We start from the raw sequence: 12302 nt of genomic DNA, 5'->3' as shown, positions 1-12302 counted from the left end.
GGCAGGGGGTTGGAACTGGATGAGCTTAAGGCCCTTTCCACCCCAAAACATTCTGTGATTCTGTCAGTGATGGAAGGGGGATGTAAAGCACAAGAACAAGGAGAATTAATGGAAAGCTACAAGAAACCCAAAGTCACTGCTAGGAAGAGGGCACAAGGAAGGGTTAAGAAGGGGATGGAGCTACTCCCGAATCCGGGCGGTCTCATCGAGACACCTCATTGAAGGAGTTAATGGAAAACTTTCTAACCCTTTCATTTCAGTATTTACTTCTTTGGGGCTCTTTAAGGATTTCATATCGAAGCCGTTGAGGGTTTGGATCAGGCTTTTTCTGTCCAGTGTCATAAACGTGCTCATTTTGAACAGGAAATGAAACTTTGCCATCGTGTTTCCAAGCCGCCCTCTAATACAATAAGAGCTGTTCCCGAAATACTTGGCTGTGGCAGAAGCAGCCGGCGCGGCTCCCGGAGGCAAAAGGCAAGCTCAGGAAGCACCTGGGGAGCGCTGGTGGGGAGGCAGGTGGAGCAACTGGAAACATGCGACATTCCAAGGTTAGCACTCACGGACACGCATCCCGAACAGATCATCACAGGGGTTTGGTTTTAGCAGCTCCGGATTCATCGAGTCTAAGACTGGTTTGGGGTGAAGGGACCTTAAAGCTCCTCCAGTTCCAACCCCTGCCACGGGCAGGGACCCCTTCCACTGGAGCAGCTTGCTCCAAGCCCCTGTGTCCAACGTGGCCTTGAGCACTGCCAGGGATGGGGCAGCCACAGCTTCTCTGGGCACCCTGTGCCAGCGCCTCAGCACCCTCACAGGGAAGAGCTTCTGCCTTATCTCCAACCTAAATCTCCCCTGTTTCAGTTTGAACCCCAAATTGAGAGTGTTTTCGTAGCATGTGGCTGTCAAAGAATGAGATGCTTCAAAATCTTTGCTTTTCTTTCTCAATGGAAGTCCCTTTGGTGACGGTGGAGGTCACAGCATAGGTGGATGGATGGAGGTGAGGAGCTGTCATCAGTGTCAGCCTTGGGTAGAGGCTGTTTGAGCTGTATTTTTGGCACAGTCCGCAGAAAACTTCCTTGCCTTGGAATTCCTTCCTGAAGTGGAATTCAGGCCTCCTGCTTATCAGCCTTTATGGTGCCGTGTGCTCCAAAGGCATCACACAACCTCAGGTTTCAGCTTCTTTGGGCAGGTCAGGCCTCCGTCAGCAATAAATGGGTGTCCAGTAAGTATCAGAAGAAGAAGAACTATTCCTTCAGTGTGAGCTTCACTGAAAGGAAGTGAATGGAGCTGATCCATATGGAATTAGGCCACAGAAGAGCATTACGAGCAAGAAATTCCTGTTTAGCACTTACGGATTGCTAGAGAGACAAGTGATTGGAAAGATGGCTCAAAGCTCAGCCAGATGAGGAGGAGGGGGGATCCTGCAGTATGATTTCTGCACCTACCTGCTGGTTTTCATAGAGATGATAAATTCCCATCTGTTCAAGTTGTCATCTCTGCTAAAAAGGCTTTATAGCAGGATAAACATCCTTGTCATGCAAGGGAAACAGATATTCCCTACCAGATGAAGATGTCATTATCCCACTCTGCTTGGTGCTGGTCAGGCCACCCCTGGAATACTGTGCTCAGGTTTGGTCCTGCTGTACAAGAAGGATGTGGCTGGGCTGGAGAGGGGCCAGAGAAGGGTCACAAAGATGGTCCAAGGGCTGGGCAGCAGTGAGGAAAGGCTGAGAGAGCTGGGACTGTTCAGCTGGGGAAGAGAAGGCGCAGGGAGACCTGATCCATGTGCCAGGAGGTAAAGGGGGGCTGCAGGGAAGATGGAGGCTCCCTTTGGACAAGGAGTCCCATGGGAGAGCTGAGGGGTGATGGGCACAAGTTACTGCTGGGAGATTCCCACTGGACACAAGAGGAAAGCTTTTCCCAATGAGAGCACCGGGCCATTGGAATAATGTCCCCAGGGAAGCGGTGACTCCCCAGCACTGGACACTGTTGAGATTGGGCTTTCAAAACCTTCAGGAGGGTCTCAATGCTGATGTTCAAGGCTTTTAATCTCCTATAACTCAAAGTTATAAGAGCTGAAAATGAGTAAAGATGCCTGAAGAAAATACATCTGAACGAATCAAGGCAATAATCTGGTTTTTGGGTGCCTCAGGTTATTTGGAGGAGCTCCTTTCGACTGACGTATAGCACCACGTATGTGGAGCTGGGTAGGAATCAGGTTTCTAATTCAAGCTAAAGAATATTAGAACTAAAGTTTCTTAATTGCTTCTATTAATCAAGTTGTTCAGTGCTTTATTAGACCCTAGAGTGGTTCAATTTAATAGATAAGAATTCAGTTTAATAAGAGATATTTAAGGGAGATAGAGAGTCCTAAGGAAGAGCTGGATGAAAAGATGATGGCAGATCTGAGGGAAAAGCAGCTTTGTTCTAAGTGACAGCTTCACAAACATTCGTGGCTGTGTATGGCCAAATAATTCAGGTTTTAAGAAATGACCCACTTCTGTTTTAAGAAATGACCCACTTCTGTCATGTTTCACTCTTCCCCATGGGCATTTATTCAGAGACTTTGGACCAGGGCCCGTGTATGATGAGCTTGAAGGTCCCTTCCAACCCAAACCAGTCTGGGATTGTCGGATTATCAGTTTAACAACAGTTATAGAATCATAGAATGGTTTGGGTTGGAAAGGACCTTAAGATCATCCAGTTCCACCCCCCTGCCATGGGCAGGGACACCTCACACTAAACCATGGCACCCAAGGCTCTGTCCAACCTGGCCTTGAACACTGTCAGGGATGGAGCATTCAAAACCTCCCTGGGCAACCCATTCCAGTGCCTCAGCACCCTCACAGGGAAAAACTTCTTCCTTAGATCCAATCTAAACTTCCCCTGTTTAAGTTTGAACCCATCACCCCTTGTCCTATCACTCCAGTCCCGAATGCCCCCCCAGCATCCCTATAGCCCCCCTTCAGATACTGGAAGGCTGCTATGAGGTCTAGTGTGATTTTCATTTACTTCATCAAATAAATCTGTTGACTGAACCCTTTCCTGCTCCACCACAGGCTGTTGTCCCCAGTTGCTCTTTGGATTTATCACTACCATATGGTTTTCTTTTTCTCTACATGGGCTTAAAGTTACCTTTCACTTCCAGCAACCTATTCAGTGACCAGGCTGTTCAAAGATGCTCACAGCATACCTTTAGTGATGACAATACTAAAGACTTCAGTAAGTTTAATCTATAACTGAGCATTGCCCAGGGAAGCTGTGAATGCTCCATCCCTGGCAGTGTTCGAGGCCAGGTTGGACAGAGCCTTGGGTGCCATGGTTTAGTGTGAGGTGTCCCTGCCCATGGCAGGGAGGTTGGAACTGGATGATCTTAAGGTCCTTTCCAACCCAAACCATTCTGTGATTCTATGATTTGAGATTGTTACCCCCAAACAGATGTAAGTTTGATGTGGTCCTACAGAGGTAACATTGCACTGGCCAATCCACACCACAAATATTATTCATTATTCAGAATAATGAAGTTATTTTCCAACTGAAATTAAAAACTGTTCCAGTTTGATGTTAAGATATGAATTAGAGGAGGAAAAGGGCAGAGCATGGTTCGTAGAGTGAGCCCTCAATTCAGAAAAGTTTGGGCTGTTGAGCCTGGAGAAGAGAAGCTGTGTGGAGACCTCAGAGCAGCTTCCAGTGTGTGAAGGGGGCTGCAAGGATGCTGGGGAGGGACTCTTCATCAGGGACTGGAGTGATAGGACAAGGGGTGATGGGGTCAAACTGAAACAGGGGAAGTTCAGGTTGGATCTAAGGAAGAAGCTCTTTACTGTGAGGGTGCTGAGGCACTGGAATGGGTTGCCCAGGGACGTTGTGAATGCTCCATCCCTGACAGTGTTCAAGGCCAGGCTGGACAGAGCCTTGGGTGCCATGGTTTAGTTTGAGGTGTCCCTGCCTATGGCAGGGGGTTGGAACTGGATGATCTTAAGGTCCTTTCCAACCGTATTCTATGATACTGTGCAAAGGGCAGAGCATGTTCCATAGAGTGAACCCTTCAGTCCTAACAAGGCACTTTACTAAAGGATTACCAAGACTCTTTGCCAGTCATCCTAACATTTAAGGACCAAAACAAGTGAAACTATTTTAGGGCATTGTTGTCATCCACACCAATGAGCCCCATGTCCTGAAAAGGCAAATGGCTGCGAGTCACAGCGCTGTGATTACTGTCATCGTTATAGAATCACACAACAATGAGAGAAAGTCTCTGGAACAATGCAGGGAAAAACCATCACAGGACTGTGCCAAAGGTAGAGCAGCTGCATTGCAGCACTGAAGATTAATCCGTGTTTCCCAAATACCACTCGGGAATTCCACGTGCCAACTGGGCTTTATTACTTCAGTCGTCTGTTCTTATTGGTTCCCAGAGGAATCGTGCTGACGGTTTAGGGATGCAGTCCTATTAGCACCAATGGGGGAGGAGAAGGATGGCTTTTAGTCTGGATGCTGTAATTAAAAATGCTGTGACAGGTTTGTTCCTTTTAAACAGATTCCCCCCACCCCCAGCACAAAGCTTGGCACCAAACCCCCCACATTCCAAGCAGTATTCCTGAACCAGTATTGATGGGTTTAGGGATTGTATCATTCTCACCAGAAGCTGACAGCAATTTAGAAGCTCCTGCTGTTGGTATATGACAGCGATGAGCAAAAAAATTCAACAGAGAAGTGAACACAATGAACTCTGGTGATGTTAAACTGCCTTTTAATTAAATCACTTCTTGAGCTTGACCTGATTCATTTCCCCTCCTCTCCCCCTGTTATATCATGATTAAACAGGGGAAGTTCAGGTTGGATACAAGGCAGAAGCTCTTCCCTGGGAGGGTGCTGAGGCGCTGGCCCAGGGTGCCCAGAGAAGCTGTGGCTGCCCCATCCCTGGCAGTGTTCAAGGCCAGGTTGGACACAGGGGCTTGGAGCAAGCTGCTCTAGTGGAAGGGGTCCCTGGCCATGGCAGGGGTTGGAACTGGATGAGCTTTAAAGTCCCTTCCAACACATCTCTATTACACTATGATTCTGTTAATACTGTCATTAATTGTAGTAATGCTTTTCTTGAAGGGATTTTGGATTGGGAGAGGGTGATGGCCATCTCCTGATGGCCATTCTGTAGTCTTCTGTGCTCAGAGTAGGCTTCAGTTCACCAGCAACAAAGGTTTTGTCATTAAAAACAATGACCCTGCCCTAATGGAAAGGAACAAAATGATGTGCAGAACAATCACCAAGGGACTAATGAGACCAAACAAAGAACTTGCAAACAAGCCCAAAACCATTGACACTAGAAAATACAAAGCTCTGGGGTAGGGTAAAGTGCAGCATGTGTTTATGAGCCCCAAATGGGAATGTGAGCAAACAGAAGGCAGGGCCCTTGCTGCCTTCTAGTGTTTATTGTTCCCATGTTTGCTGTGATGAAAGCTCCTTCCCCAGGTTCAGGGAGAAGAGGAGGAAACTTGCAGAGTTTATTCAGCCATTGTGCATTTAAATGGACACTTTGTACGTCTTGAAGCCTTTTTCCCTATGTTACTAGGGCTTTGGACAAGGGCCTGTAGGGCCAGGCCAAGGGGAATGGCTTGAACCTGCCCGAGGGGAGACTGAGCTGAGCTCTTAGGCAGAAGCTCTTCCCTGGGAGGGTGCTGAGGCGCTGGCACAGGGTGCCCAGAGAAGCTGTGGCTGCCCCATCCCTGGCAGTGTTCAAGGCCAGGTTGGACACAGGGGCTTGGAGCAAGCTGCTCTATGGAAGGTGTCCCTGCCCGTGGCAGGGGTTGGGGCTGGAGGAGCTTTAAGCTCCCTTCAACCCAAACCAATCTGGGATTCCTTAACTTCATACTTCAGTGTTGTCATTGGTGCAGACACTGCAGAGTTGCTCCTGCAGGGCTGCAGAGACTGAGAAATGCAGAAGCTTGCACTAGGTTCCCATCAGCAGAGAGGTGCCTGCTGCAGGGCTGATGTCTGGGGATGCTTCTGGTGCTTTGATCTTGGGTTTGGTGGTGATTTATATATAGTAGTCCCATTTTGTTGACAAAATCAGGCCTGATTTATGTTACAATGTTCTAATGGAGAAAACAAGGTTGTTCAGCAGTGACAACAACTGCAGTGATGGGAGAATCTAAGCAGAAAAAGACTTGAAGGCAGCAAGCTCTTCCTCTCTATTCAGACATACTGATGCCTAGAATAAATTACTACCAGGAGTCAGCATTTTGAAGGGAAAATGACTATGGCACGTAACTGTTAACTGAAAAGGATGGGTTTTCCTGACCTTCCTTCCTTTCTTTCTTGATGTCCTTGGGAAATGCAGTTCTGTATCACTGATCTGAATACTGCTGAGTTTGGCAAAGGCAGCTGACTCGAGCTGTTGACTTTATTACTTCTGGGGTTTAGATGAGTTTTTAAAATGCTCCATCCTTCATTGTCAAATAACATGAGATGATTCTTGCTATCTGCTCCACTCTCTTGAGACCCCCCTGCAGCCCTGATCCAGCCCTGGGGCAGCAGCACAAGAGGGACGTGGAGCTGTTGGAGTGAGGCCAGAGGAGGCCATAGAGATGCTGTGAGGGCTGGAGCAGCTCTGCTCTGGAGCCAGGCTGAGAGAGCTGGGCTGGGTGAGCCTGGAGAAGAGAAGGCTCCTGAAGGGGAGACCTGAGAGCAGCTCCAGTGCCTGAAGGGGCTGCAGGAAAGCTGGAGAGGGGCTTGGGACAAGGGCCTGTAGGGCCAGGCCAAGGGGAATGGCTTGAACCTGCCTGAGGGGAGACTGAGCTGAGCTCTTAGGCAGAAGCTCTTCCCTGGGAGGGTGCTGAGGCGCTGGCACAGGGTGCCCAGAGAAGCTGTGGCTGCCCCATCCGTGGCAGTGTTCAAGGCCAGGTTGGACACAGGGGCTTGGAGCAAGCTGCTCCAGTGGAAGGGGTCCCTGCCTGTGGCAAGGGGGTTGGAGCTGGATGAGCTTTAAGGTCCCTTCCAGCACAAACTATTCCATGACTCTATGATCTGTTGCTATGCTTGGGATAAAATGCATGCAAACTACTTGTGTGCTTCGCCTCTCCTAGATCCAGAAGGATGTCTTAACAGTAAGAGTTCCTATTAAAAATATGCCTGTTACTCTTTGTACCCCAACCTTTCCTTTTGCATTCCTTTTGAATGAAGGATGCATTTGCATGTGAAAATTCAAACACTTGGAGGCTCATTTCCCAAAATCATCCAACGCAATATTCCCAGACTGTCCCATCCGTGAGCTCACGCTGTTTAGTTAATGGATTATAGGGTGAAGTTTTAAACACAACCACTCCAAAAGCTCCTCTCACCATGCCTGATATCTGATTTATGTTTTGAGTGGTGTTAAAGAAATACAGGGTAGAATATCGAGTCCCTGTTGTAACTGGGTTACAGGTTGATTTCAACCCACCACAGATCAGGGACAGATAAAACAGGGTTTCTGATGCAAATGAGAACAGGGTGGTATAAGAATGTAATATTCATTTTTAATAAGGTGCAATAGAGAGAAGGTAACATCTGTGATAGGGATCTCCCTTCTCATATAGGGATTTGCTTTGACTGAAGAGGGAAATAAGTCCCATTACCCTCCTGCAATGCCATTGACTGCACAGCACCGTTAGCACTGCCCAGACACAATGATTTTTGTTCACTTCAGTTAAAACTTCTCCTTATCTTCCCAGTTTCAGGCTCTGGGCTGGGTAGGGTAAGGTCAGCTCTAACTTTGTTATGTGACCTCCACCCATGTAAGGAAATTCTTTGCCATCAACATCAGCTCTATTGTTTCCGGCAGAGCCGTGGTGGCAGGTTATGAAGCACTTACCAAGGTTTTTCATGCTCAGCACAGGCAAAATCAGCTCAAGTGAACTGTTGAGTTGTATCAGCCCATGCAGGGAAGGGTGTTTTCACATGGATACTTGGTTTGATCCATGATGGTTGTGTCATGGAAGGAGCGAGGTTCCACAGAGGGTTAGGGGGTTCAGAAACATACACGAACATAAATGCCTGTGTTTGAATATATAAAATATATTGACTATAGAAATATATGTATATTTCTAGATATGTATATATATATTTGTATATATTTATATATATATTTCTAGAAATATATATTTCTAGGCAATCACAGAATCAGAGAATGGTTTGGGTTGAAGGGACCTTAAAGCTCATCCAGTTCCAAGCCCCTGTGTCCAACCTGCCCTTGAACACTGCCAGGGATGGGGCAGCAACAGCTTCTCTGGGCACCCTGTGCCAGCGCCTCAGCACCCTCCCAGGGTGAATTAATGTGTAGGGTTTCCTGTAGAAATACACTTTAATTTGCTTGTGTATCCATTGCTGTTAAGTATCAGTTCTTCCCAGTCCTGATTTCATCCAGTATTTTGTAAAGCTTGGACTCAGGTGAGGAAGGATTTTTGCACCTTTACCTCGACAGTTCCATTGTAAAGACATTATTTGTTATAAATCATTGACTTTTATCTACCCTTGGACGTTGTAATTGTGTGGTGCTTTGTATTGTCTTGGTACTGATGTCAGATCTGGGTTTTAATAAAGAAGAAAACCTTGATTTCCTTTTGAGGTTGAAAAATAGACGGGATTTCAGTGTGATTGTAACCCAGTGAGTGATTTACTAATCTTTGGAGATTCAGAGAGAGAACAAAAGCCATTGTAGAGGAATAATATGGGCTGGGCTTCTTGAAATCCTTCTTTTTCCAGTTCCCCCTTCAAGCTGTTTGATCAAAAAACCTGAAAAGACTTTGTATTCGCAACATGAATGGTGATGTTCAGAGGTTTGGGTCAGGGTGTTTGTAAGTGAATGAGATTCAGGTGATGAAATCCCAGAGGAAATGTCTTTATATCACATAGTTCAGCGAGTCAGATCTTGTTTTAATACTAACATATGCAGCTTCATACACTAATCGCCATTTCTAGAAGGAATAACCACATTATCACTGAAAGCAATGTGTAAGCAGGTAGCTCTGTGCCCTGTAACTGGTGGGATGTCATGTTTGCTGTGCAGTGAATGCTCTCCGTGTGTTGGAGCTGCACATGCAGCCCTGGCTTCTCCTGGCTCCCAACCACACCTGCGTTGCATCGTGTTGCCTTTACTGAGTTCAAATCTGGCAGCTCTTAACAGTAATTAAGAACTTCATCATATCGAAACCGCTTTTAATTAATGAAGGGAGAAAGGCTGTGACACACTTTCCACATGCTGACAGATAGGGGGGGTTCCTGGTGGTTTGACATGCTTTTCTTCGATGGTTTTTCTTATGTATCTAAAGGGGCTGCAGGAAAGCTGGAGAGGGGCTTGGGACAAGGGCCTGTAGGGCCAGACCAAGGGGAATGGCTTGAACCTGCCCGAGGGGAGACTGAGCTGAGCTCTTAGGCAGAAGCTCTTCCCTGGGAGGGTGCTGAGGCGCTGGCACAGGGTGCCCAGAGAAGCTGTGGCTGCCCCATCCCTGGCAGTGTTCAAGGCCAGGTTGGACACAGGGGCTTGGAGCAAGCTGCTCCAGTGGAAGGGGTCCCTGCCCGTGGCAGGGGTTGGGGCTGGATGAGCTTTAAGGTCCCTTCCAACCCAAACCAGGCTGGGATTCTCTGAATCACACCACACAAGTACCAACTTCTCTCCACTGTAAAGAACCGAGAGTGACAAACTCCAGCGTATGCATCAGGGCTGTAGAAGGCTCAAGTTAAATGCTGTGAACCCTCCTGCTGGGTTTAACATAAAATGAACATATGGGCTTTATAGGAAGGTGGGGGCGAGCTCTGGAATATGGGTTTATAGCACACTGGAAGGCAAAAATCACAGCTGCTTTGCAAAACAGCATTTAGAATTGCTTTGCCAAGCTTCAGCTATTTATTTACATGTATTAGCACAACTCGAGCCTGGTGTTTGGGCTGAAAAGCTTCAGAAGCAGACACGCTCTGTCATAAAATCTCCAAATTGTGGTTTTTGGGGAAGTGCAACCAATCTTGGCATTTTTACCATAAAATCATAAAATCCCAGCCTGGTTTGGGTTGGAAGGGACCTTAAAGCTCATCCGTTTCCAAGCCCTGTCATGGACACGGACACCTTCCACTAGAGCAGCTTGCTCCGTGCCCCTGTGTATAAGACAGCCGTGCTGTTGGGACAGTGTGTGTTTGATGTGATATCAAATGTTGTTGAGATGGGATGGTAACTTGGGCACTCCTATAACCGTGATGCTGTGGGCTCATCCCTCCAGCTTTGTAAAAGCTCATGAGGTGTTAACAATACTTGGGCTAACCTAGGACTGTGCCTTACGGATTAGCAGTACAAATTCAGGTAGAGGTGTCTTATACCAAGACAGGGAAGAGCTGAACATCTGCCCCATCCCTGGCAGTGTTCAAGGCCAGGTTGGACACAGGGGCTTGGAGCAAGCTGCTCTAGTGGAAGGGGTCCCTGCTCGTGGCAGGGGTTGGAGCTGGAGGAGCTTTAAGATCCCTTCAACCCAAACCAGTCTGGGATTCCATGAACCTGCATATATGTGTCGCAGTAGGTTTTTCATGGAATTTCCTGGCATTTTTATCAATAGAACATCCCAGTCATAAGCTCGTATTTCATTATTCTTTTTAAATATGTGATGCTGAAAAGAGCATTTGATGAAGCTGCCATCACTTAAAACACCCTGGAGAAGTAAACCTATAGCTCTTGCCCAGCCATACGCTGCTTCTCCCTTCCCTTCATGGAGCTTTTCCATGGCTGGGGCCTCATGGATCCGCCCTAGCTGCTGACCCTTCAAGCTGGGCTTGGATACTGGTTGCTGATGGCTTAGGGCTGAGTGAGCTGCTGCCACCGGAGGAGCTTGGAGGAAATTCCCATGTTTGCTGCTGGTTTGGCACTGTGGCCTGGCTGGCTCTTTCCTGACCTCTGGAATTTTGTGTACCGGCACATTACAGGCAGGTTTAATGTCTAAGACTTGAAGGGGAAAAAACCCAGCCTTTGCTAGGTAGGACTTTATCCTTGGGAGGTGGAGGATGGGGAAAATTCTATAGCATAAAGTGGATTTTGGATATAAAACTTCTTTGGGTGCGAGAATTCCAGTCAATCAATTCTATTATTTTCCTCCAGGCATCCTTTAGTGAGGATGTCTGTGTGTCAGTTAATGTAATCAGGTGGTTGCTGTGGCTCTGTGCTGATGGGGGGAACTTCTCTTGCAGAAGGACAACCTCTTTTGTTCCTCATTAGTTCATAATGGTTAGTTAGTTGTCTTCAGGGCCTGTAGTGATAGGACGAGGGGTGATGGCAGTGTTCAAGGCCAGGTTGGACACAGGGGCTTGGAGCAAACTGCTCTAGTGGAAGGTGTCCCTGCCCGTGGCAGGGGTTGGAGCTGGATGAGCTTTAAGGTCCCTTCCAACCCAAACCAGGCTGGGATTCTCTGATTTCTGTCTGATTCACATGTGTCTGTTAGCCTGGTTTTTAACATTGGGCTTGACTTTGCTGTAGGCTTCCACAATTTCACCCTTTTTCTCTCCCTGAGTTTTCAAGATGATTTAAATAGGCAAATGCAGTGTTATATAGAAATGCATTCTTGACTCTGTTGAAATCTGATGTACACTGTTTCACTGAGTATACCACTCCAATGGATATCTGTGAAATCTGGTATCATTAAATATATCGAGACAGTGTAGATAACTATATCCAGAGTTGAGCATTTAAATGGAATTATCATTTCACTTACAGTTTTGCAGGTTTAAGGCAGAACTTTCATTAAACCAATGTGTAACCCAGGCCCTGCGATGTGATTTTCCAGCTCTGGTTTGGAACAGGGCTTTTGAGCTTGAACTTTGCTATAACTGTTCAATTTATGATAACTTTTTGTGATGTATTGGGGATTTCTGTGTACAGAAGAGTTCTGTTGTGCTGATGTGAAATGGCAGCTGTTATCAGTGGGTTTTAACAGCAAATAACTGTATTTGAATGATAAAGATGTTGGGCATCTTGGAGATGTCATTTGGAGCGAGGAAGTGCTTTGAGGAGAAGCCTCATACGTATCCTTGTAGTTACTGTGTGCCTTCCTTGACATAAATCACATCTCCTCTTCTCCAGACCTGACTTCACTGTTCTGCTCTGGCTATATTACACAACTGGAGGAAAATCATTTCATAGGAGGTGCTATTACAATGCTCTGTGGTGCCATCTAATGGAACTGAAGCACTGTCATTCCTGCTTGTCAAAAATGAATGCCATCCGCCAGGCACTATCCAAGGCTAATAAGTATAGGTGCATGGGTGTCCTGGGTTAGGGTTAAGGGTTAACCTAGGGG

General features: G+C 46.9%; 1 protein-coding gene across 2 annotated transcripts in view; it reads left to right on the top strand.

Annotated features, from left to right (window-relative positions):
* Nucleotides 1-12302, top strand: part of FCHSD2 (FCH and double SH3 domains 2) — a 147752-nt gene that overhangs the window by 92949 nt on the left and 42501 nt on the right. The window lies entirely within an intron of this gene.

Source organism: Pezoporus flaviventris, unplaced genomic scaffold (genome assembly GCF_033815535.1).
Source record: "Pezoporus flaviventris isolate CSIRO_AGI_PZ_B2104156 unplaced genomic scaffold, CSIRO_AGI_Pfla_v1 ptg000025l, whole genome shotgun sequence".
NCBI lineage: Eukaryota > Metazoa > Chordata > Aves > Psittaciformes > Psittacidae > Pezoporus > Pezoporus flaviventris.
This window is presented reverse-complemented; position numbering and strand designations above follow the sequence as displayed.